The 27,335-nt window shown below is 36.3% G+C and overlaps 1 protein-coding gene and 1 long non-coding RNA gene across 5 annotated transcripts in view; both read left to right on the top strand.

Annotated features, from left to right (window-relative positions):
• LOC126875167 (uncharacterized) overlaps positions 1–27,335 on the top strand; it is an 84,986-nt gene that overhangs the window by 19,494 nt on the left and 38,157 nt on the right. The gene's annotated exons all lie outside the window — the stretch shown is intronic.
• Positions 16,064–27,335, top strand: part of LOC126875212 (uncharacterized) — a 117,060-nt gene continuing 105,788 nt past the window's right edge. Inside the window, exon 1 of the long non-coding RNA XR_007693272.1 lies at positions 16,064–16,180. This is a non-coding gene — a long non-coding RNA (uncharacterized LOC126875212). The remainder of the gene's footprint in view (positions 16,181–27,335) is intronic.

The raw sequence follows: 27,335 nt of genomic DNA, 5'->3' as shown, positions 1-27,335 counted from the left end.
CGATTCCGACCAATTGTAATTTTTGTCAATACTCTTCCTATACAACATCTAGGAAACCAACCTTTCTAGCTTCTAAAGAAAACTCAAGTCGATTGGTTCGATTTTTACAAAGTTCTTTTAAGTGACGCTCGCAGTGCGTATTTTCACGCACACGCGGAATACGAGCATAGACGATAGATGCGGAGCATAAGTGCGTAGGAGAGGTGCGACGCGTTGTTGTGGCGTGAGATCCAATAATTAAGTTTACTATTAATCGTCGAGGGTCAGCTGGGCTCACACGAGCTACAGACACGTCCATCCTGACGAGGTGTTTGGTTCAGCCCTCCAGAGACTGAAATCGAGACCTATAGCCCGATTGTCGGATCCTCTGCACTACTAATTGCTCTATGCGGATTAATCGCTTGGATCTTATATGCATAGCTGATGCTATGTACAGGGTGCTCGAAAATGATTTGTCGCGAGCATCGTAGCGTTATTCTACGCTCCGTTTCAACTTCCTTGTCACACTTTTTAATTCCGTTATATTGCACTCATCGTTACGGCCCAAAGACCCAAAGAAACTGCGGTTAGCACCTCGATCGTTCTTTTGAGAAAAAATGCTAAGCTTGCATTAGTTTTCAAACTTATTTCGTAATCTGCTTACCTTTTATAGTCGGCTGCAGAGAAAAAGAATTTTTTGATGTATATCTTCTATATACTCTGCAATTTGTCAGTAGACACTAAGCAAATTGTTGCAAATGTGGTAAAATAGCACGACGATGGTATCTCCGTCAAGACAACGGTATCGTTATAATCAGTCTGTAGCAATTTTACTAAATTTTTCAACGACATTTCTAACGAACATAATGTCCATTCCGTTTTTACTAATATTTTCCGCTTTATACATTACATTAAACAAATTCTACCAACAAACACGAATGGCAGCGAGGTTGTCAGGTCTGCTGTTTCACTTAACTGTGCTAATCAATGTAATACTTTATTTTCGTATTGCAGTTCTTTATATTAACATTTAACGTTTTAAAATAAATATGACTGATATTAGAAATTATTATTATTATTCTCATAGTATCATACTATGGTTATATTTGTCGTTAATTAACGCGTTCCATTTTGTGTAACACTGTTGGTTAAAAACTATTATACCTTAATGTCATTCAATATGTGTAACTTTAATTACCGATGTATTATTCGTACTATTTTAGCTAACAATTTCAGAGAAATTATTCAAAGTGTTTCTTCTACCTCGTGGAAAATATGTTATTTAATTCTTCCTGAAGAAGTAGTTTTGATTGAATTGAACAAAACAAAGAAATAGCTATATCATTCGCTATTGCTCAAAGGGTTAAGCCAGACAGGAGATTTAAAAAGTTAAAAATTATCTTTAACACTGTGAACGAATTTGTGATGGAAGTTTTGGGTATGAGTCGGTATGGTGTGTTAAAGGCGTTCTGTAAATTGGATCTATCAGCGCATTTGGATGGTGCTATATCATGCTGAAAGTAGCGGCCAGAGAGAAGGAGCACCACCATCTTTCAACGTCAACACAGCCTACTCTCGACCATTCTCTTGCCCTTCCCTTCAATCTGCTTTAACTAAAACTGGTACGCGAAACAACACACTGGAGATTGCAACAGGACTAAGTAAAGCTGATCCCTAGATTCTCGATATTGCTCTTAAAGATGAACAATAGATACACAGTTTATGTGGTTCTCTAATCGATCTGCTATTTCCGTCTGATTAACCGCAGCTTGTTTCGATATGATTAATTGACTTTGCCGATAGCTCGAAGATTAAAGTTTCTCGTTGTTCGTTTTAAACATTTAAAATAAAGAACAACGTCCAAGCCCATCTATATGTTATTATATATAATTCCCATTTTTAGTTAACTAAATAGCTTGATATCGATGATTCAGGCTTATCGTAATTTCTGATACTTGTACTACTTTGTCATTTTTATTCACATTCGTCTGTACCTTATTTGTACCTTATTTGTAATATGTACCTTATTTTTAAATTGAAATATGTGCTATGTAAAACACGAAACAATGGAGTGAATCAAGGGAGCGAATGTTATATATTTTGGATAAAGTATTTGTTACAAGTTAGAAACTAAAGTGACCCGTTTCAAATCTATTAGCATTTAAATAGAGAAAGTTATGCGCTTGGATGATAAGGGGTTTATCGAACTACGTTAATCTTCGTTCTTGAAATAAGCCAGCTGAGTTTCAATGTCGATATCCAAATGTCAACCACAAAGAGCCTTTAGCCTTAAATGTAACCATACTGCAACATTCGTATGAAATTGAAGTGCATATGTCTTACACTGCAGAAGGAAAACCAACAGATTATAGTGCAAACGCTGTTGAAAGGCAACAATGATCAGCATTATGCCTGTTGTCTTTTATTTAATTTAATACACGAATACGATAAATGTAGACATTATTCATGGATTATTAAATTGCACAAAATCAATTTTCTAATTAACTTTTCAATTGATTAAGTTTGAAAGTAGGAATTATTACAAATTGTTCCAGTCATTTAATTGAATTTAGCGCGATAAGATAGCAAATCATCCAATTAGAAAGAGACGAATTATACGCATAATAAAGAATATTTCAATCGAATTGTATAGGAAACTACAAACGATAAAGAAAGAGTAAACTTGATTGTAATTTTGATAATATGTAAATTACGTATTAATAATTAAAATTCTAATTTGAATTTCTCAGCTACGGTATTCGGTAGATTTGTAACTCAACTGTCATTGGTATAGTTGTATTCCATTGTTCGTACAATAGTTGGTATACCATGTAGGGTACACTGCAGGAGCTAGGGACGTCATTCATCACAGGCAACAGTAACCGAGATGGCCGAAATCAAGATTTTGACGTGGTTAGAATCGTAACAGAATCAAAAAGATCCATAGAGATCGAGATCGACAGCGAAATTGCTGCCTGGTAAAGGAAAAATCAGGACGGTGGAAAACGAAGAACCGACTCGTTGGAAGACGATGCACGAAAGAAGAAAAAGGCAAGCAACGATAAAAATAAAAATAAAGATAAACCGGGCAAGAAACGATAACGTGGATAGGAATAACGATACGTTGCGACGCGAAGAACGAAAGAAAGTTTGAAATGACAAGGTCAAGGGGAAGATCGAGGTGAAGTTCGTAATGTCGGTTAAGGGAGTAAGCGATCGCACAGAAGGCCAGTAAGTCCTGCTCTTCAGTCTGCTAATCCGACATTGGCAAGACAATTAACTCTGAGCAAGAATAGAGATCTTGTTTGGTTGTCTCTGCTCGCCGAGCTAGTCTCTCCCTCTCTCTCTTTCTCTCGCTGTATAGCAACTGGAGCCGTGTAATATCGCGAGACATTGGTCTGCGCAAAGGGCTGCTCAGCCAGCGGCTGTTTCACCGTAGGGATCACAATATCCTTCTATCCGCTTCAGAAATATCCGGCTGATGTCACTTCGCGTCCTAGAGAGGCCGGAAAGATAATCAAACTCCTCACCGACAATTTACTGTTATTTGTAGTCGTGTACGCATACATGCCGGTAATTCTCTGTAGAGGTAAACCGATTTCAGGACTGTCGCTTTTCTCGGCTTCCGAGGATTCTCCCTGATTTTCTCCTTCTATCGTCCCATCTGCGTTTCCTTTGTCCCCCGCCGTTTTCTTCATCTCTCTGCCTACTTTCTTCCATCTGTATCTTCAGCTTCTCCAAATCTCGACTTAGTTATCTGTAACTAAGCTAATCCCAACCAAGAAGTCGGACTATCCCACAACGTGGGCTACTTAAACACGAGTCCGACCGATCCGCCAAAGCCTCCAGACCTCTTCTAATCCACTCCCTCGAGCTTATATATACTCGAATCCTTGCCTCGAGTCCCTTCTGGATATACATAGCTTCCACCTCGGTTGGCTAGAAGATCGGCCAAGACAAAGTCCTCGATCCTCTCGCCCGAGTTAGAGGAAGACCATTTTTACTACCAATTTTGTCGCTCTGATTTTTTCGTGCGACAAGACCGTCTACCCTCGTCGAGTCTTCTCAACGGATAAACATAAGAATAATTCGCAATTGTCACCATCATCCAGCCAGAGCTAATGAGATTCCCTGTATTTTTCCTTCTTCTAAATGTCGCTATATACAATTTTACGATGCATAGCTACTGCGAACACTTCCACTGGTCCGTATTCACAGAAGAATTTTACTTCTGGAAGACAAACTTGTATCTCGTATGTTAAATTTTTGCTAGCAGGTTCAGTATTTTGATATCGATTATCTTTTCTTCTCTTCAACTGTTGCTGAAACGCCTTTCCAGTTTCTACGGAAACGTGGCGATTCTGAAAGAAGCTAAACGGCTACGCTCTGTTGGAAAATGAGGGCAAATGGTAAAAATATTCTTTTAATTTCGCAGGAAAGTTACGACTTTCGTTCTGAAACGTATGCGTAAGGGCGTTTATTGAGAAGGATATAGATGTCGTGATTCGAAGGTAAATCGGAGAAAGCGCGGTACACGCGGAAGAAGGAGAGATGGTGGTAGAAAGGAGAGAAGAGAGACAAGGGCGCTTCGATTGGATCGTCGAGGATTGAAAGAACTTGATTGGTGATACGGATCGCTACCTTGCAAAATAGAATCTCCGTGAAATCGCAGATTCCCTTGCATGCAAGTTGCGTTCTTGCACTGATTGTCGTGCCGCTTCTGACTAGCTTCTGCAGCAAACGACAGATTTCAGATCAGCTATTTCTATTACCGGCAACTTTCTTCGCCTTCGTTCTCTCTTCCTCAAAATACTAGCCGAATAATGACCAAATCGATATTACGGTTCGTATATGGTTATCTAATAACCGCATTAATGTTCTATAATCACATCCGCACCGGATGTTACGCATTTGGTAATGTTGTTAGCTGCAGATGGAACGTAGGTATTTAAGAGATACGAGCCGATTGATCGATGCAATCAGATTATTTCAATTAAATGATGTGCAATATGTATCCTAATATTGCACACCTCGTATCAAATTATTATGCGAAAGTGCAAAAGTATATCTCTCACGCTAAAGTAACAGATACCGAAAGCTAATATTTCGTTCATATTTTTATATCCGTCGTTTCATATTGCGAGAATAAAACAACTTTTGTTGAAATTCGTTAGAGAAGACTAGGCGCGGAATTCATATCGTAATGGTTGTATATTATTAATGTATTGTTACGATAATATGCAGCTTATGGTATCGAATGTATTTCAATTAGGGATTAACTAAAGTGATCCGCAGTCCGCGCGAATAGATTAGATTATAGCTTTGAAACGATTCGACATGCGAGAAAATGTCATAGAAATAAATTAAATTCTTCTAAATTCGCTATATTTTGATATTTGTGCTTTTCAATTATATCCGAATACACGTTCGCGTAAAGTATCGTTTAACAGAATCTTTTTAACGGAACTATTAGATGCTGTGCTTTCGCCGACGATTGGACAGTGTCATTAGGATAATAACGAATATTTAAAATTGTAAGGAAATTTCAAAGTGAATATCATAATTACTAAAAGCTCGTAATTGAATAATCAGTTGAAATATCAATTTGTTTTAACAAAGCGATAAATTTTGGAATTACGTTTTGTGAAAGATCGATAGTTTGAACATATTTTATTTCACCATATGTAGATATAATGTGAAAGAAGTAAAATTTAAAAATTTACATTTCCTCCAATATTCCGCGTGTATTCAAAAAACGAAACAATTCGATAAATCAAATTGAGCGTATATGGAAAGAAAAGAAGCGCGACGTTAAACAGGTGACAGAGAGAACGCGATACTCTTATCCGTAATGGCTCAGAATTGGTAATCTCATTCAGCAGTCTATTATTACGAGTGGTTGCAGTCTTTTTAGCATACATTTCATGATGCATTTCGTGGAAGGATCGTCTAGGCAGGCAAATACATCGATTTGACATGAGTTCTGGCTTTCTTGTCGTGGAAAAGTCATTACACTCGATTCTAGGCGGATTACGCGACGAATCTCTTTCAAATATGACGACTACCTCAAGATGCAGACACTCATCGCGACCCAATTACTTTTCACCAGCTATCCGATCATTTTGTAATGCTATGCACGTCTGGCGAATTTTAGTTGTTGGGAACAATGCTTCTAAACGCAAGCCGTTGCACTTTGGAGCATTATACGGAAGAGCACAGGGCAAGAACTTGCGCGGATTTAACTTTGAAAAGAATCGGGACAGACTTTGCCCAACGTTAGATATTATAAGGCACGAGATTTGTTCATTTTTCCTACCATGCAACGGTTTTCTATGAAATCGGAATTGGAAATATTCAATGAAAATCAAAGCTATCTCTTTTAAGCTAGTTTAAATTCGTCTGATTTTCAACCATTTTCGACGAAACGATACAAATAAGTATAAGCAGAGAATAAAATAATACCGATCAGCAGAAAAGCGAATGCGCGTAAATTATATTACATGCGTATGTGTGTCTGGTCTTTGTTAATAAAACGTTTTGTTGATGCCCTGTTACGTTATAAATCAAGTTACAACGTATTTGAAGGTAAAACCTAGATTTAGTGGTAAACCGCGAACCACAAATATCATGAATATACAAACACACGCACACTACGATATATTACATAAGTACAAACAATATAAGTACGCTATGCAGCTTGTAAAGTAATCCTTGTTATTAATTTAGAAAGTCAACTATGCAAAGTTGAAATTAAACACAGTCGTATGGAATAATGCATGGTTTGGATGGAGCCTAATTGAATTAGCAGTTACAACCAATTATTGAATGTTCCGTATTTCATTTCAATACACGAACATGCAAAACAAACGAATTTAAATGTTTTTATGTTATATGAATGATCGTACAAACATCAAACAATTTTCCACCACGTATTTTGTTTGTACATGTTGGAACGTATATTTTGAAAGTGGTCTAAATTCATTTTCCTTCGCTTCGAGTTGTTCAAATTTGTATTTCTATCGATTGAAAAATCTTGACGCGGTCTACTTGAGTATTGTTATTGGTAATTATATAAATAATTTTTTTTCAAATTAACTAGAACGACACCTTTTTTCGGGCTCATCGATGGACTTACGCCACTTTCGAAATTAGCGCATTGCACAATTCATCAAATTTTAATTATTTAAGATTCATATTTTATACTCTAATCCACTGTTATCTATAAATAAGAGCAAAAAGAACAACGTACTATTATTTCATTTCAGTATTTATTTGTCTACTGTAACAATGTGCTTGTAACATTAATATCGAATACATTCTATTTTTCTTTTCGGATCCTTATGTGGAAGCGTTTTAAAATACTCGTGATGTAAAGCAATAATTGCATCATATCTTTGTATTTTACCATATTCTACATATATATTTATGTTCGTTGTAATTTGTAATTTTTATTCTGTAATTTGTTATCAACGTAATTCCTTCTGTAAATAATGAGCTAGAGAAAGACATTCGAAATATCCAGAGGTTTCATCGAACTTTATTACAAAGTTTAGATTCACGTTAAAGCGTTAAATAAATAAGTCAAGTTTCTGAATATAAATAAACGTAAAGCTATTATTCGTTTAATAATACTTTAAATGTAACAACAATTTACGAATATATTACTGAATCGCATTTAAAGATGCGTGCAATATTATATCAGATATAGAGATATAAATATTCGCAATCATTTTTTTTTTGTTTCATTGCTAATATTATGTCGACTGTTTGGGTAGGCTACGGGTTATATAGACTTGCATCGCTCTCAAAGTAAATGATTTTTTAAAACATATTTTGAGAAGTAAACTATAAATTGTTTGTAAATAAAATCACACCAGAGTGTATCTGAATTTGTCGCTTTGTCAACTTTTTCAAAAAATGGAATTACGTCGCTTTTAAAATAAGTGATCCATACTTAACTAAATGTATGCAGCGGGGATATCTCTCTTGCAGCATCCTTCTTAACAATTATAAAACGTTTTATTGCTACATGACTTTTACTTAAAAAATGCTACTCCGTTTCAGTAGCTATTTTAAAGTTTTGTTAAATAGCGCAACATCCAGCACCATTTGTACGGATCCGATTCGACGTAACATAATAACATAAACTTGCATTATGTTTTCCATCAATGTTGTTTATTAGAAACTTTTGTTTACAATTAGTTTTGGTCGGTTTATTGAAAACTGCCGCTGACAAGCGATAAGATAACCGATCGTTTTGGACACCTTGGATAAGCTGTATGGATAAAACGAGGTACATGTCCTCCGCTCCATCTTCCTTGAAATGACCAATGTCTTTCGATACGTTAGATTAGGTTGTCCAAATTTATGGGCCGCTGTCAGCGGGGTTGAAAGACAAAGACGGTATCAGTAACTGGGTGACCGAGTAATCCGATGTGAGGCCAGCTGCGCCAAATTGGCAGTGGCTCTACCGGCAAAGGGGCGGTGCCGCGCGCTGTCTTTAAAATTCGAAGCGAGTTAATTTGATTATCGCCATAACGGAGCTTTACTGGGCTGAGGAATAATCCGGCTGTATAACGACATCGGCTTAGCTATTGCCGGCGCGTTTCTATTGTACGACTGTACAACGTCCTGGAAGACTGCCGTGGCGAGAGAGGCAGGGGTTAAGAGTCTTCGCCTGGAAGGGTGTAAGGGGCTATACTGATTGGCCCCCAGCTGGGGTAGCAGTAAACATTCTCTCGCCTTTCCGTCGTGCTACCAGAGCCCACCACTAGCCCCTTTCCTCTAGTCCTCTTCGCTCTCTCTCTCTCTCTCTCTCTCCACTTCTCGCTCGCCTGCTTCCATTTTCTTCTTACCTCCTCCTGCCACCGTCTGCGCTCTCTTCCCTCTCGTCCTTCTCTGACCTCTTGCTTCCTGCTCAATTCCGCCCCTAACTCCTTTTCTCTCTCTTACGAACTTAAGCCCGATTTAATGGGGTGGAAACGCGCGGCTCGATCAAGTTGTATTCAATTATCCCTCCTTTCCGTCCCCCTGTTAACCCCAGCCATCTACACAGTGTCTTGCAAGAAAGTTTTTTTTCTTTTTCTCATTTTCGTTTTCCGTCTCTGTTGTTGTTTGCCTTTCTGTCCGCCGTTCGTTTCTCTAACGTTACATCTCGTGTCCCTGTTTCGGACAACTTCCAACGATGTATCGCTGTACGTTCGATTAACTCAAGGTCAATTTGAGTAGCTAATCGAAATCCATTTAAACTTCTTTACCGTTTCTTGTTTTCCTATCCTTTTGCAATCGTATTCCGTCATTTGTACATCAACTAAACGTTATATTTTTCTTAATACTATTATATTTATTATTATAAATAATAATACTTTATAAATTCCATAGAAATTATATTTATAATCGTAACAGGGAATTAAGAAAGAGAGAAAAGAGAGATGCTATTTTGGCCAATTAAAAGCAAATGCACGAGTTACGTTCATTTCCCCGTGTATATCACAGTGTACCGCTTCTCCTTCAACTCTTGCCGATGACACCGCTATTTTAACAATGCACGATGATGCTGACATTGCTTCTTAGCTTCTGCGGCAATGCCTACTAACTCCACAAGCTTGGTTCTTTAAATGGAAAATAAAAGCGAACGAGGAAAAATCCAGACGCTTTACCATCACATCCAGACAAAGATGGATTGAGATAAAGATTAAAATAAGATTCAAATAAAAAGAAGAAACACGGGCTATGTAGAGCGAAGAAACTCAAAACTGAATCTAACGCATAAAATTGTATTATTCGAAACTGTTGAGGTTATTCGATGTGTAAACACAGAAAACTTGTGGATAAATTGTAAGGCAGAAAATATATTTTAAATAGAAGTGTAATTATAAGTAAGAATACAATTTGAGCTGATCTAGATCCGCACGCTAGCTGTGTTACCGAATAACTGAAAATCCCGAAGCCAACGTCGCCTGTCTACTGTTTATGGTCTGACTTCGTCGCAGTCTTTTGTCTACACGGTGTCGATGGCTTCAGTGCTTGAGAAAACTAAAAAGACCAGATGTAGAGTTTTCTTAGAAGTGGTAACCACTTCAACAGAAACTATTATTGAATCTACCTATCGAACTGTATCTACGGATCGAACTCTGGCATAGGTACAGTTGCTATAAGCAACGTCTAAAAACCGGAAGCTTCAAGTACAACAGTTAATGCTCCGTAGTATGTTAGAAACAAAGATGTCAGAAAAAATCTCAAGATGGAATTAGTTGACAATACAGTAACGTGTCTTGCTGCGAGATATAAAAAGTTATTAAAAAACCACCTAAATTTACTAGCAAACAAGACTGAGCAAGAAGCATCCCAATGATCTGATTAGCTAATACACTTAATAACGTACGATCAAATGTATTTAACTCTAAGGCGAATATGCCTGCAAAATTGCGTTTACCAGTAGGCAAATTAGATATTAGGTATTAGGATATTTGCCATCACTGCATGAAATAAACAAATCCACTTACTTTAACTTCTATATTTAATCAAAACATACATACAGGTAATAATACTTATTGCGAAACCTTTGCCAAATACAAGTTGGTCTGCGCAAGCTGATGTAACAAGTGGCTTAAAAGAGAATTACGTTAACGTTAAATAGCATTAAACAAACTATTCAGAAATGAAACTGAAAAGCCAGTTGCTCGAGTAGAAGCGGCTACATTATTTAATAAACTGGTATTTCATTAACGTGTGTTTGGCGAAAGATTTTAGATAAAATAATTGCTGTTAGCAAATCGTCCACACGTCCAATATCTACAGTGGTATCGTTATACGTAGCATAAACAATTTCATTAAAAATATGCCTAACGATTTCGAGAAGTTTGGGGATATTACTCCAATTCAATATAAAAAGGTGATGAATTACAAAAAAGAAGTATTTTTCGCTGATAGCAATGAGAACAACGTACGATTAAAAGGAAGTGAAGCTCCTAGACAAAATATTTTATCATAAACCGTTTGTGATAGAATAGTTACTTATTCTTGTAGAAGAGCTGATATATAAAGATATAAGCGATAAATTGAAATCTATGTACACATGCATGATTATAGCGAAGAAAGCTTGAGAATATAGTCATCGCTTCCGAAAAATTGAATTTTATAATCGAATTTTAAAAATCCGTAATGAAAACATTATTTACGCAGTACTCTTCCGGAATAAAAGCTTAACGCACTGCTAATAGCGTACATAAAAATGGATACTCTAAAAATTCTCTGTTACGAGGATATTATTAATAAGCTTACAGATGTTAAAATTGGAAAACAAAACTTTGTAATTGCTTAAAATAATTTAATGTTGGTCGTTTATTTTCACTTTGTATCTTTTTAAATCTCAAGCTGACAATATAAATTAACACAATTCCAAAAATTGTGATTTTTTCACGAATATAACCCTCATCCTCGTTTACATAGAAAGCTCCCTATATTCATTTGTATGTCTAGGATCCTTGCGTACAAGCTATTATTCCAATTCGTTATACCAATTTATCGAATGTTCTCACGAACAAATCGTAAATTATCTCGAGGAAAATAAAAAGGAAGAAATTTTCGCGCGTTGTAATAAACTGTGATTACTCTAGTAAAGTAGAGTATTAAATGTCTATTACGATTGTAGTAATTATTTTTCCTTTATCTCAAGAAACGCACTTGAAAGTAGGAATGATATAAATAAATAAATAAATGATAAAATAAATATTATATATATATATATATATATATATATATGTATATATTTTATAAATTGTATTTTGTAATTAATCCCTTTAAAGGATTAATTATCGTTATTCGAATAAAATATCAGGACATCCATGTGTTATATAAATAATTCTTATCTAATTATATGTATGTTTGAAACAGGAATTACAGGCGGCGCGTTATCGACCGAATCATATTACCCAAATGAATCGTGAATATATCGAGCCACATATGTTCAACCTGAGCCATCAGATTGCTATACATATAGCGTTCTACGTACATAAAAGTACCTAAAGCGATGCCAGGGAAAATGGTGATCGGTCTTTCAGTTAATAGAGTGGTAAATCTGCTTCCCCTAGTTCTGTACTATAACGGCGTGTGAGATAAAGTCTAGAAATAGCGATTATTAAATTGTATTCGCTCATTTCATAAAATTCTGTTAAAAAATTTCATTACATATTCTGATAATCATTTTTTTATTCGGTTATGTTTCAACCAGACCTTTTTCATTCCTTTGTTCAAATTTATACACAGGGCGTGTAAAAAGTAAGTGTAAAAACCATCGTAGCGTGACTCTACACCTCTGGAAATTTGTAAAAAAAGTTTCCATTAATCTGTTTCGTCCCTACGATATATTTTTATATATATTTTAGATATATTTTTAATTTGTGCTTGAGACTGTTTAACCAAAAATTACAGTACTGGTAAGTTGTGTTTATCGATGAAAATTGTTAAAATAGAATAAAATCACGTAAACACTCGAGTAACACCCTAGCATGGAAAACTACAGATTGTAAAGAAATACCAAGCGTAAATAGATTATCTTACTAAACAGAGGTTCTCCAGAAGCTTATTAGTTCACTGTAAACGAAGCACACGAACGAGACAAATATACAACGCTGTACTTCCATAGGTCGTTAATTAACTAAACATAAATTTACTCACTCTCGGTGAAACTTAAACTCGGTGAAATTTTGTCTTCTTTGCAAGACTATCCAAATGTGTTTCTATTCTTCCCAGAGCTAAAGAATTAATCAATTACTTTAGATGGTAATCAAGTACGTTAAGTTAATCTTCAGTTACTCAAATTACAGTAGAACCTCCGCAATATGAACTAATTGGGAGACAAAAGTGTTCGCATAAGAGAATTCTCGCATTACAGAAGGACAAACGGTTAGCACTCAATTTGACTTATACGTAGAATACAAAATCAGAAAGACGGTACTCTTCGACCCATCTTCTTTTTAACGAAATCAATGAAATAAAGAAATGAAACCTAAAATTTTGTTGGCAGCTAAATCCCGTTCCTTTTGGTCTTCGAACTATATAAGTTCTGTTTCCAAACCCGTAAATGCCTCGAAATGAGATGGTAAATCTTCGTTAATCGTTAAAAAGACGAAGGTGACCTTCAAATCTTTATTTGATGGAAAATATTCATCACCATGTAACGGTCATCTAGGAACCAAACATCTTTTATTCGAAACGAAATTTATTTCTCCTTCACTTCAAAATTGAAAAAACTGTTAACGTGGCTCGCCTTGGGTGTCGCCATCCTGTAAATCTAATTTATTAATATATTAATAAATATAAAGATAAGCGATATAATATAACAAAAATTTGTAGCAATTTACAAATGGTATGTGAAAATGTTAGCAAAGATTACATTAGAAAATTGATAAATAACATATTACCGAGTTAAATATTTATTTAAATCAAGCAGTTTAAATTAACTAACAACATTTTTGTAATTAAAGATAACGATAGCCAGTTGTGCAACTTATCCGCGTAATTTTGTCCATGACTGTACAGATAATACGTTTATAAAGAGAACTATAGGAAAAATGTAAACAAGATCAATAGCCAAACACTCGATGAATATATAATGCGAGGAAAGTGCTTCGTCATTGCGGTTGATCGGAAAATTCAACGTTACAGAGGAGGTTAGCTGTGTTTATAGCTGGACTCACCCTCTCGAGATCACCGTTTCCCCTTCGTCGCCATCATTCTGAGCAATTATTCGCAGCCGAAGGGAAACGCGTATGCCGATCTCTGCCGAACTCTGTTCAAAGATATTGCTGGCCCCCTCCTAGGGCTCGCTTTACATCCAGCAGGCTTCTATGGGGAACACAGGGTCGGTACGTGCGATGCACGACTCGTACTTTCGTTTCTATGTATTCGATAGTCGCGTATATATTAGAAAGCCGTGCATGTATACGTTCGCGAGGCCATAGAACAGCTCTGCAGCAACTGCGCCAAACTTCGAATTAGCGCCGACGACGAACTTCGAGATTTACAGTACAACTGCGACCTCCGCGAACGCCACCACTGAAAGAATTCCACCTCCCTTTAAGATATATATATCTATATATGTATGTATGTATGTACGAATGTATGTATGTATGCGCAAGAGTATAGCCACGCGCATTGTCACCTTTAAACTTTAAACACGCCTATCCTCCTTGCGGTATTTTTCGTCTACTCGTTACATCTATGGTAAATAAATAACTAAAATTTACTTCATATTTCGTTATATTAACGTTTCAAACGGTTAATCCTAGAGTATATACCGTAAAATACGTTTATTCAAAGATTTCTACATGTAGGTAGGTTTGGCAAGGCTTCTTCGTATATAATTTCATATATAACGTTATAATAGTGTTTTTTACAAATCATACTATAAATTACTTTTATCAGAAATAATTTCTTGCTCGTCGTTTCACATTTCTATAAAATTATCTCGTATACCGTATAGTATATCTCAAAATACAGCGCAAATACATAGAATGGCATAGCCAAGAAAGAAAATCCACGTTCAAACGTTTCATGAAACGCGGAGACACTTAACGCGGGAACGTAGAATTTAGGTATAGAAATCAGTTACTAGACGAGAATATCCTAGAAAGCCTTCTAATGGCAAATACGTTATCCCCACAGCTGAAATGCAGCTTCTTCAGTTACATGCCTCGTGGATGTTAACGAAACCAGTGTAATAACAATTAGTAGTAAAAGGGAGACGTACATACTTTAAGACGAAACCAGCGCACACGCGAGCAATTGCTTTCGCAACAAAGATTTGTTTGAAGGATATAGTGTAACTGAGTTTCAGAGATACTCAGATGTAATTTACTTTGTGTTTACTCAATGAACGAAATTCTACCGATTTGTCTATTTCTTCAAACACAATTAGATTTATACATATATACATATTAAAATACAATTGGACATTTAATAACAAACATATTAGGCAGATTAAACTCAAGAATTATTAATTATTAAGATCAGTGGTTTAAAGATTACAATGATTATGACATTATCTGTATCGGAATAATCATCCCGTTGCAATAACACATTAGACCGATAAGACAATTTATTATTAATAATTTCATACGTTGAAATTTAGAATATACGTATATTTATAAGGCTATATTCCTTCCAATTAGAGATATTTATAGATTTCAATTTTTGAATATCGAAAACAAAAATTTCGACATATTGCTAGCAAGACAGAATACCGGCGTTATGCCAAGTTATTATACTGAAGTTTGAAAAATATTCTTTTTACAATTAATGGTGAAACGAACATTTTTAAAGTTAAATTCGGACTGGCATAAATGCCATTCAGATTCAACCTACAGACGAAAGGAATGTGGTCTGCATTGGTGGACGGCTCATTTATCGATAATGGACAACAAACACGTGGAAACATTTTAGACGATTGATAATGTGTATAGAACATAAGAAAAGATGCAAAATTCGGCCTGGTAATTACTCCTAATAAAATAGATATAGTATATAGAACGAAAAGAGATCATTTACTTATTTGAAAAACAAAGCGTCAGCTCTAAAAAATAACTTTCTATACTGGCAATATCAACGTATACGTTTAACGCGCGAAAACCTTGGAATAAATAATATGACGTCGAAATATGTTGTATATGTATCTAAAAAATAACTTTCTACACTGGCAATATCAACGTATACGTTTAACGCGCGAAAACCTTGGAATAAATAATATGACGTCGAAATATGTTATATATATATCGGAGATGGAAGGACATCGGGACCTTTCTTTAGGATGTTCGGGAAAAACCCAATATCCCAATCCAGATGTTTACGACATGTTTTTTCTATTTATTTATTAAAATTTACAATCAATTCTCGCATTGAGAATTTTCAGTAATTTTTTCTGGCGTGGCGCATTGACATGGCTAATTATTTATAATAAGTTAATACTTATTATAGATAAGTATAATTTATAAGTAAGTATTGTAAATAAGTAAATATTACTTAATTTAGATAACTAATTGAATCTAACGTTTAGGTCTAGCGGGTAGTGTCTCTTCAGCCTGCGGATCTGGTCCAACGTATCAAGTAGTCCAGTAATTAAGGGGTTTCGGTGTTTGTTGACTCTTTTGCTATATCTGTCGCTATATTTTACTATTTCCTCTTTGACTGTTGGTATCTTGAGGTCGCGATGTATTAGTTCGTTGGTGACATACCAGTGAAATCCCTTTTATAGGAAGTTCCTTGATTGCTTTATTGTCTATTAGGTCGTGCTCTGCTGCTTTCTTGGAATTTAGACGATTGATTGATTCTATAATCTCTGCAGAAGTGAAGGGTTCAATAGGAGAGATTTGGAAGGGAGAGTGCAGGTATTCAGTAATGTCCGCGGCAGCTTTGGAGGAATGGGGTCTAAATATTTTAGACAAGTATTTAGCAAACAGGTTGGCTTTTTCTATAGGGCTACGCGCCTATTCACCTTGCGGACGACGGATTGGAGGGATTATTTGCGGGGGGCGCGTGAGTTTCCTGGAAGCCTTCCATAGTGAGTAGTTGGAGTCAGTTGTGGGGGACAAATTGGCGAGATATTTATGAAAACAGTCATTTTTATAATTTTTGATGATTTTCTCCGATGTTCTATGGGTCTGCCATACTCTTCTTAGTCTACGTTTTTCTGCCATTTTTTTAAATATGTAATGGGGATATTCACTTTTACTGATAGAAGTCTTAGTAGGTGTGGAGGAGCGGGTAGCGTTTACTATGCTCATGTTTAAGTATTCCGTGGCTGCTTCGATATCTTCATTAGTTTTTAGTGAAGTTAAGGCTGCAGTTGAGTGATTAAAGACTTCTCTAAAGAGCTGCCAGTTGATGAGTTGGTTATGAATAAAGCCATTAGGTGTATTCTCGATAATCGTTGAACTGACTGTTACTGTCACGGGGGAATGATCAGAAGAGAGATCAGCCGAGGAGTTGATTTAGACGTATCTTGGCGAGATATTTTTAGTTATGAAGAAGTCAAGTAGATCAGGTATTTTGTTAGTGTCTGTGGGCTGGTGTGTGGGTTCGTATGTGGTGAGGTAGTTGAGATTGTTGGTTATTATGCTTTTTAAGAGATTTTTGCCTCATACTGTGACCAGTCTGCTGCCCCATTGGGTATGTTTGGCGTTATAGTCTCCTCCAGCTATGAATCTATTGCCCAGGGTGTCAAGGAAGTTATCAAAGTCTTCTTTGGCGATGGAATGTCTGGGAAGGCAGTATACTGCTGAAGTGGTGATTGTACCATGGCAGTCTTCTATTGGTACGTTTGTTGCTTGGAGGTAGTCTTTCTGGAATGATGGAAGTTCGTAGTGCTTAATGCTGGATTTGATTATGATTCCGGTGCAGCCGTGGGCCTTTCCACTGGGATGTTGGGTATGGTAGAAGTTATAACCATTTATTTTTAGATAGTTTTTGTCGGTGAAGTGGGTTTCAGATACGAATATTACGTCGATTTGCTGCTGTTTAAGGAAGAGTTCTAGTTCAAATTTGTGTTGAGCTAGACCGTTGGCATTCCAAAGAGCTATGCGTCTTGGTTTTATTTTGCGTCGGGGCGTATTAATTTATCCATGATGAGTGTCAATAGTGATAGCAAATTATTTATTTGTTCAGATTGTTTTTCTATTAGCTTTTCAAGTCTAGAGACGTTGTCTGTGTTTTGTGAATTGGGGACACTATTTTGAGAATGGTCCCTGTGGCTATTCGGATTATTTTGGTTTCCTTGTACTGCTTGGGCATAGGAGATTGAAGTAGTAGTGAATTTAGGGGGACTGGGTATTTGATTGGTTGTCTCATTGGCTCTGAGTTTAGGATACTTATTTATATGTAAGGTTTCGTAGGCTGAGCAGCCTTTGTAGTTAGCAAGATGGTCACCTTGACAGTGGATGCACTTCGCTGGGGTTTCCGGTGATTTAGTGTACTGGTCAGTGGGGTGTGTACCTGCACATTTAACGCAGCGGAAGGTATGGTTGCAGTATTTCTGCGTGTGACCGTACCTTTGGCACCTTTTACATTGCACTATCTCTTTTTTAACAAGCGGTGGTTCGAATTTTACTATTGAGTTCATTAGACGACTGATGTTGTATATTTCCTTATTGTTAGGCTTTTGTTTTATGTCAATAAAAAATAAGGATGACGGGGCTTTCGAGACTCTATGCCTTATGTTACTAACGTTGATTACTTCGTGACCGTCTTTTAAGAGTTCGAATTTCAGTTCATCTATATTTGCTGAGTGGTGGATGTTGCGTAGAACCACTCGGAAAGGTCTTTCGTGTTTGAGCTGGTATGTATAGAAGTTGGCATTCATGGTCTTTAGTAGTTTTGTGAGTCTTCTATATGCATCAGGGTTTGTCGGCAGGATTTTCACTTTGTTATTGTTTGTTTTTAGGTTGTAGTCCTCTTTGGAGATATCTCTCTATGGACTTAATCATCGTTTGTATGTCGATGACATCACCAAAAAATATTGGTGGGGGAGGGGAATTTCTTTGGGTGCTTTAGTTTGTTGGTGGGTCTGCAATTTCCATGGAGTCGTTTGTGGATTCTAATATGGCGTATCTATTGCATGTGGTTACTTGATTTGTTGACTGTTCGTTCTGGGCGGCGTTTGTTTTTATTTTTGATGCTTCTATTTTTCGCTTTTTAGAGTTTTTGGCGTCATTAGTACGGGGGATCTGTTACACTTTTGCCACGAAGGAGGCAGCGCGGAGTAATTGTGGATTTGCTCAGGAGAGCCTGGTCGTGATTCCTGAGCTAGTTAATTCAAGTTGAATAACTAGTCGAGAGGCTATGAGGCTAGGATTCGGGTAGAGGTTAGGAGCATAGGAATGTTTCTCTAAAAGATAGGAAACACTTGGTTGTGTTCACTTTCGACGGATGGGCGACGCGTGTTATTTTACGAACTTCACAGAGCACTAGATACACGTCTGCACGCTTCGGCACTCAACAGCGAACTGACAACGACATTTAAGCAATAAACGAAGAAATAGTTATGCGGGCACTTAAGGTTTATGATGATGGGTTTGAGCTTGAGGTGACATAATGAGTCACCGAACGTACCCACGATCACGGGAGAGACGTGTAATAACGGAAGTAGAAAATAGTTGTGCAGCTCTCCTCAAAAACAGAGATTGACCCAAGGAGTGGGAAAAGGACTATATAAGGGCAGTTTCATTTGGATTACTAGTTAGTTAGTTAGTTAGTTAGTTAGTCGTGGGGCGAATTGCTGATTGAGTTATCAAGAGAGTTATTCGAATCGTGTATTACGTTGGCACTCGTCATCCCATGGACCATGGATTCGTCATCGAACCTGAATTCGTTGTCATCAACATCTCGACCATCCTATCGCCCTATTATAACTCTTGTAGTACCCACATTTGTACCAATAAACATTAGCTATATCCGCGATGGTAAATTTGAGTGAAGGTTCGTCGAACGCCCAAAATTCCAACCTTAATCCGACATATATCTAAAAAATAACTTTCTACACTGGCAATATCAAAGTATACGTTTAACGCGCGAAAACCTTGGAATAAATAATATGACGTCGAAATATGTTATATAAAATTATTGAAAAAGAAAGAACAGAACTAATTTTTGATCGATATGGTATGCCAGTCGGTACCGCACGACTCATCTCTGTACCTTTATATATCGAAGACTAATCAGCGTTATTACGTTCGATCTACGCATAATTGCCATTTATGTGAATAACTCGTGTAACTAGCAATGACATTTCAATTAAAGCCGATAGTGACTTCATAAAATTATAAATTCCAGGTTTCGATACATATTAACACTTTGTTGGACAAAACCGTCAACGGTTAATCGTATAGCGACGTGATTTTTGTTGACTAATATAGAGGCACTTTCCTCTCAGATCTACTTTGCAACTTGGAATTGATTTCTCGGTGTGCAGCGCCGTAACGTCAATTTGTTGTGCTCGAACCAACAGGTATGGTAGAGTGCAGCAGCACTTGCATTTAAACAGCTTTCCGGTTCAAAGTCCAAAACTAGTTGGACAGAAACGCGGCAATGCCTTCACAGTGTGCACACGTCACTACGTGAATATCGCTATCGATAATACCAATATTGGAAACAGTTTCAAGGATCATAAACTCCGTACCTCCAAACAAACGCTATCGTTAAAAGACTATTCGATAAACTTTTATTTCGGTATGCATTGAATTAAGAATTATAATTACAATTCTTTGAATACTATGTTGTGTGCATCGTGCAAATCAGATATCACGACTCGGTCATTTCTAGAGATTCGGGCAAGCATCTTTTTTAGATAATTTCAATGGAACACTGTCTGACGGTTTGGCGAATTCCAATTTAGTTTCATCGCTATATTTCATCGACTTATCAAACGTTTTGTGATAAAGCAACGAGAGGATAACGCCCGCTTCCAAACACATTAATTACACACGCAGAGTGACTCCCGCAGGATTAAGAAATTTGAAAATTAGACATTTATTTATGTAATTATGGGTTAACTGTAGATATTTTGTAGATGTTATAACAATTTAAATGTCGATAATTTTTCATTGAAAAGCGATCCTTAAATTTTGCGCGCCAGTCATATCGCAATTTAAATATCTTTCTATTGGTTCAACGAAACAAAAAAAAAAAAAGAAATATTCGTGTTCATTGACATACGTAACAAACAAGCTTCCAATCCCTCGCTTCTTTCTTAAATGAAAAGTTTAGTATCCTCGTGTGTATAATACAATTGTATCTTCTTTCACTGTTAAGATAAAGTATAATTTAATTTGTGTAATCCTAAATACATTACTGTAGGTGCTATGTAAGACAATTTTGAAGTGATATGTAGCCATCTTCCCTTACAAAGTCATACTCTTGCGATTATATGTATGTTCAACTAACTTCTCAGAATTCTAATACCTCTCTCGAACTTAACTTGGAATATCCAAATAATCCTATGTGACAAGAAACTTCTAAGATCCCGATCCGATCAGTCGAGATCAGTTTCCGCCTAAGCTAAAAGTACCCGCAGTTAATTATAAAAGACCAGCAACTCTATATTAGTATTAGTATTAGTATATAAAAAATCAACTTTATCGTCCAACTTAATGCGGCTGTTGGTTCGCTTTTGGCTGTTTAACCTTATTGATTCTAATACAATTTTAAAAAATATGCAATTTAAATATAATTATGTATAATGTATTATTTATATATTATGCATAATAATCTAAATTATAGGTATGTAATTTACAGACATATAGATACATGAAATCATTTTTAATATGTTAAATACCTATCCTCGTCTCTTCTGAAAAACAATCATCGCTTTCGAAGCGATTTATACAAAGTCACGATTGATTCAAGCATCTTAAATATTTCTCTCTTAGTTTTTTTTTTTTTTTGATAATAGAAAAAATGTTTGGCTTTGAATAATATTTGAGAAATATATTACTTGTCCCTAAACAAATTGTGTGATCGTCAACTTTTTTTTTATAGATGGAAACGTTGCGAAGATATCAGGGTTAGCTTCATTATCAGAAATTGAATGCTATATCTTTTATGCCAAAATATGGAAGATCATTGAACTCTGAGTAAGAAGAAAATTTATCTGTATTAGCTCAGACCTAATAATTAACGAGTAATTTGACATAGTCCCTTGTATGAAAATATACTTTGCGTAATATCTACTTGGTAATTCAATATTAACAAAAAATTTCGTTAGACAGAACGCTACGAACAGTGTCAATTTGCGTTGCGTCCGTTAAAAGTGAGTATAACGAGATCCAGCTAAAATTCCTTTTCGACCAACTCTCTCTCTCTCTCTCTCTCTCTCTCTCTCTCTCTCTCTCAAGCACACACACATAAATTCGAGTATAATTATTCAAACTCGGGATCACAACTGTTACGACCAAAGTGAAAAAGGCTCATAGAATAACAATTGTTCTTTCGATTAAAATGGTTTTCATTACAATTATGTAATTATAGGTGATCGAAAAATGTTTCTTCTTTCCCGATAACCATGATCGACGAAGAAAATTTATTTCGATAGCTCGTAATAGCTATCGGTGATGGAAAATCTATTTCGGTCGCTCATACTAATCGTAGATAATGGAAGTTTGTTTCGGATTGCACATGATATTTATCGATCGAAGAAATCATATTTCCATCATGGTAGTTATGAACGAGGAAAATATTATCTTGGCTTGGAACAGGTTTTCGGTTTCGAAGTTTATGTTTCACCGCTATGAATAGCGCACGTTCGGTTCGAATGGCCAACAATTAATTTCAAATTCAAATTAATAAATTACAATAATGCAAATTTTCAAAAAAACTTTTCCCTCGGTAGAAAATTATATTTATTGATTTTTAAATTTATTATTAAAATTATAAATTAAAATTCAATATAACAAACATAAGATTCTCCAAGTTTTGCAGAGGCCCCTGTTCACGTCTCTTTCTTTCAAAGTGACAAAAAAACTGTTTTCGTTCGGAAGCAGAGAATCGTTTTGGTCGACTACAAAACAATGCTTTACACAATTATGAGCAACAAAAATACAATTTCTCTGGCCCGTAACTGTTTTGAGCAATCGAAATAAATTTCCCTCTTCGCTAACTATTATACTATTGTATAATATATCTGTTACGCCATGCGTCTTGCCATAGATCATATTCTTAACTGTCGGTCGCGGCACTATAATGTCGCAGACGGATCGTCGCGGCTGCCCGGCAAACAAACATTGTAGTGGCAAGCACATGGTTCATTAAGCAGGGCGACCTCCAGAAACGTCGATTCGTGGCCGTTATTTTATCTGGCGTAAAAGAATGTGGCGTGATCCGAACGTAGTGGGGGTCGCCTCCCAGAAAAAACGGAAAAAATCGAAAGGCGTGCAGAACGTTTCGAGAAACCGAACAGTCAACACATATCTTATATCGCGCATTACGTAGTTACATTTCTTTTTGTTGTTCTCTTTATGTCTTCCTAGTTGATAATTTGTTAAAATAAACGTTAATTTATTTGTGTTAATTCTGTGGAATTCATTGAACTACCCTTATTATCCTAATCGAAATAAGGGAATCGATCAGTTCGTGGCGTCGATTATTTAATCGTAACGGGAACTTACAACTCTCGTTGACGTGCTATCTCGCGATCGCGTCTCTCTGCGAACGATCGAAACAATATCCGATCGAAATATAATTCTCCTCGTCAATAATGGCTATGGAAAACGAGAAAAATTCTCGGTCACTTATAATCATTATTTCTAATCAGAACGTTTAAAAACTGAAATCTTGTAATCACGATTTTTTGAAAACTTGTCTTCGTATTTTATGGTTAATATTCTCAGCTAAAAATAATAAACAAATGTTACTGATTTTCTTCTTAAAAATTTTTGGGGTAACTGTTGATCCCTGATTCAAACATAATATTCAAGCCCATAATCCTGTGCAACACAGCTGAGATACCAATGCGACTTCACCGCTCGAGTTGTGTCGATTTTTATCAATCGAGTTACGAGACCTTCATTAAGATTTCCCGCAGCTCCCTGATTTCGCATCAGACTCATTCGCACGTTTCAATCTACCCTACTCAGTAGTTCCCCGATTTCGCATTGGTCCACGAAAATTAAACCCCTTCGGATTCCCTATTAGGTTTGTTCGTATCCTGTGGTCGACTAATTTTGCCTCAGGTTTGTCTGCATTTTCTCCAACCTCCTACCAATAGCTTCCCGACTTTGCGTCGGATTCCCAGTGATTCACAGTGCGCTGACCATTGGACAAAAATCAAAAAATCAACCCTAACCCCAGTCGCCAGTTAAAAGCCTCATAGGAGCATTTCTGGGTGTGTATTAGTTAGATTAAAAGTGTTTTTTAAACAAACAAACGAGCGTCCACCATGTCTAGATACATCGTTCGTGAGTCAGGATTTTTAGTCAAAGTTCATCTTCTCTTTCGACTGAGTTAGTGTACCTGCATTTCTTTTTATTATTTTCAGTGTAATCTGTTATTAAAAGACAAGTGCTCTTTATTTCGATAGCTTTTTGTTTCTTTTTTTCCACCTTTTAAAAGTGAAATTAGTAACCTAGGTTTTGGTGACTTTAATTAAGGTTTTAAAAAGTACTGCTCAAAACTACTTCATAATATTTGGTGAAAATATGCATATCCCGCAAAAGATCACGAAAAAATTAGCTGCCAAGTAACTTACCGGCCAGAGTATGTACGTGAAATTGATACGAGAAATAAAATCTGTTCGATTTCGGCAAAAATGCAGTTTTCTCACTTGGGTCAGCACTATCCGTTACTAAGTTTCGATAATTTCCACACATATATCTATGGGATTCTTAGCAGCGTAATCGTCAAAAATTAACAATTTTTTGACAAAAGTGACAAAGACACTTGAAATTAATAATAGACTGTATATATAGCGTCATTGTATTTCCTGTTCAAATAAGGCTCCACTGTCATACCCATTGACAGTACCAAGTTGGTATCTATATCTACCCTTCTTTCTTAAGATGACTACGCTGCTCATCGTGTGCCTTGTTGCCTGTGATCTGTGACGCTGGTACGTATATTTGGAATACGAGATGCCGTGAAGCCGCGTGAAGCTACTTGATCGAACTTTGACATATCGTGGTTCTAGTATCTATCGCCGCTATCTTTCGACCAGTGTACTTCACTCTCCTGTACAGCCCTTCGTCCTCGTAGCACGCGGTGTCCATTAGTGACAAAGTATCGAGTGTTGCGAGGTCGAAGGGCAGTACAAGAGTCGTTAAGAAACTTGAAGAAGCATTCCTCAACAGGCGACAATTTTTTTCAAGGAACATGGAACAACAATAAGATATTCCTCGCTGTTACTTCATTGGAGACAGGATTAAACAAGTAACAACCGGCGATATCTGTTGGAGGCGACAGAAACACGAAGAAACTCGGAGAAAAAGTCAATAACGAGCGGCGGCTTTTACAAGAAACATGGGACAACGATAAAAAGTTTCTCATTGTTGCTTTAGTTTAGAAGACGCTTTAGGGATAAAGGGATGAGGTCATAGCACCATCGTTTATGCACATATGTTTAGGCTTGTTTGTATCCTTCGTTCTCAAAGATGTTACAATTTCTTTCGGGCGAGCCTATCATATTTCTTAAATTATTAACAACGAAACATTCATAACTCTTAAATAACTTTGGTCGAAATAAGTTATCTCGGATATAATGTGTGGACATTGGAAGATACGGCACATCTTTTGTTGTTTCGCTGGAAGTTAAATCGATTGTAATTACGTTCTTACTGTCTACGATACAAAGAAAGTGTTTTAAAACACTACTACTAGACCAATCATATTATTATGTAACGTATTTTTTCTTTTAACATTTTAATAATTATATGTCGTTTTACAAGTCTAAGCTGAGAAAATCTTTTTGAAGAGAAGATTTGTATTTTCAACTCTTCAAAGCTGATATTCATTGTCTATCGAGATCTTAATTTATTCGGTCTCGAAAAATTCCATTGAAAAGTTTGGGCACAGATCGAGCCTTTCAAAATATGCTACTTCTCTCTTTCTCTCTGTCTGTCTGTCTGTCTGTCTCCCTCTCTCTCTCTCTCTCTCTCTCTCTCTCTCTCTCTCTCTCTCTCTCTCCTAATTATTCACTGTTATAAACTCAAAATGTTACTGCACAAATATTCACTACATAATCAATGTTTACTATACAACATTTACTATTACGCAAGTACAAATAGAAACATAATTATGTTACGAATTTAATATTACTTTTATTAAGTGGACTATAACTTTCAAACTCTTCTTTAATAACGTTTAATGTTTTCTCAAAATACGCCGAATTCCTTCTATTAAAGGTTATTAGTTATCATTCCTCCGTTAACTTACTACTAATCATAAAACTTAACTGAAATCAACAGGATATACAACAATATAAATTTTTATTGAATGTTTTATAAATCAATATATAGGAATACACCATTCGTGATAGCTCACGATCGGTTTCCGATACAGGTATGTAGCAATCGATATTCACGTACGAAGTAAAGCAAACGCTTCATCGTGCGATAAATTAGAAATACCTCTGTTTAGTATCTCGTTTGATGGGCGTGATACGGCTTGCGGAATGTCGATATAGTAGCTATTAAAAAAAAAAAAAAAAAGAAAAAAAGAAACAGTGTCCTTCGAAGCAAAATTGCGTAGTAAAGGTTGCGACATGTCACGTTCAGCGCCTCGAACGTTTTCAAACTCGTCGGCCGTCTGGAACTAAGCTCGACCGGAACTGGGAATGCGATCTTCCTGCACACCCGGACCAGTGTGCAACTACTTCATGCCAAGAGTATTTGAAATACTCCGCGGTCCAGGATGAAGTATGCCATGGTATCAGAGGTTTGTGGGCTGTAACAAAGCAGGCCCTCCGGGCACCGAATGTACATACAGCCCTGGCATTTACCGCCAAACGACGACGACAGCCTGAATGCTGCAGGACTCCTGAAAACTTCCTCATAAACGGCTATTTGCGTTCGAGGAATTGGAACACGGGTACACCATGAAATTTTATTTCTCCTCCGACGAGCTAGTAATACACCGTGGCAGATTATTTGTACAGCTATGTCAAGATTTTATTCATGAACTTTTACACATTTTTACGCGAATACGATATTCGACAAATATCAGTCAATCCTTCTTTTATATTATCTTTCGCGTCGCAAACATTAAAACTATTTACGATATTTCATTGCATAAAAATTAAATTTATCGTGAAAATTATAACATAATTATAGCATTACATACATAACAACGTAAGTATATTTTCCTAAAAGTGCAAACATTCAGAGAGCCTTAAACTTTCGACTAGATTTAACGAAATGTTATAGCGAATATCGGCAGAATTATGAAAACTTAGCGAAAGAAAAGATTTAGGCTTCGTGTTTCATTGAAGGTGTCGTGAAAGAAATTTGATGATCGAGAGGTAAGGTATGTGCCATAATATGCACTTTGGAACGAAAATCAGATAGACTATACATATGATAATTATGAATTAATCGGCGATATTGCGTAACGGGACGCAGATTTAGAGTCCAAGTATTATTTACGCCATAGACACCAGCTGGAATTAAATGGCTAGAATGGAAATTCTCATACAATTTAAAGCGATTTTTACGATAATAATCCAACTATGTGAAACGGACGGCGTCAGTACTTTTAAATTTTCTGCACATTGCCGACATTCAACGTTGTAATATAAATTTGGCGACTGAGGAATACGTAACGTAGTAGATTTCAATTGCATAAAACATTATAAATTGTTGCGCCTTTTATCATTTTATGGC

The sequence above is a fragment of the Bombus huntii genome, chromosome 17 (genome assembly GCF_024542735.1).
Source record: "Bombus huntii isolate Logan2020A chromosome 17, iyBomHunt1.1, whole genome shotgun sequence".
Classification (NCBI taxonomy): Eukaryota; Metazoa; Arthropoda; class Insecta; order Hymenoptera; family Apidae; genus Bombus; species Bombus huntii.
The sequence above is the reverse complement of the archived record's forward strand: the minus strand, read 5'-3'. Positions and strand labels throughout refer to the sequence as shown.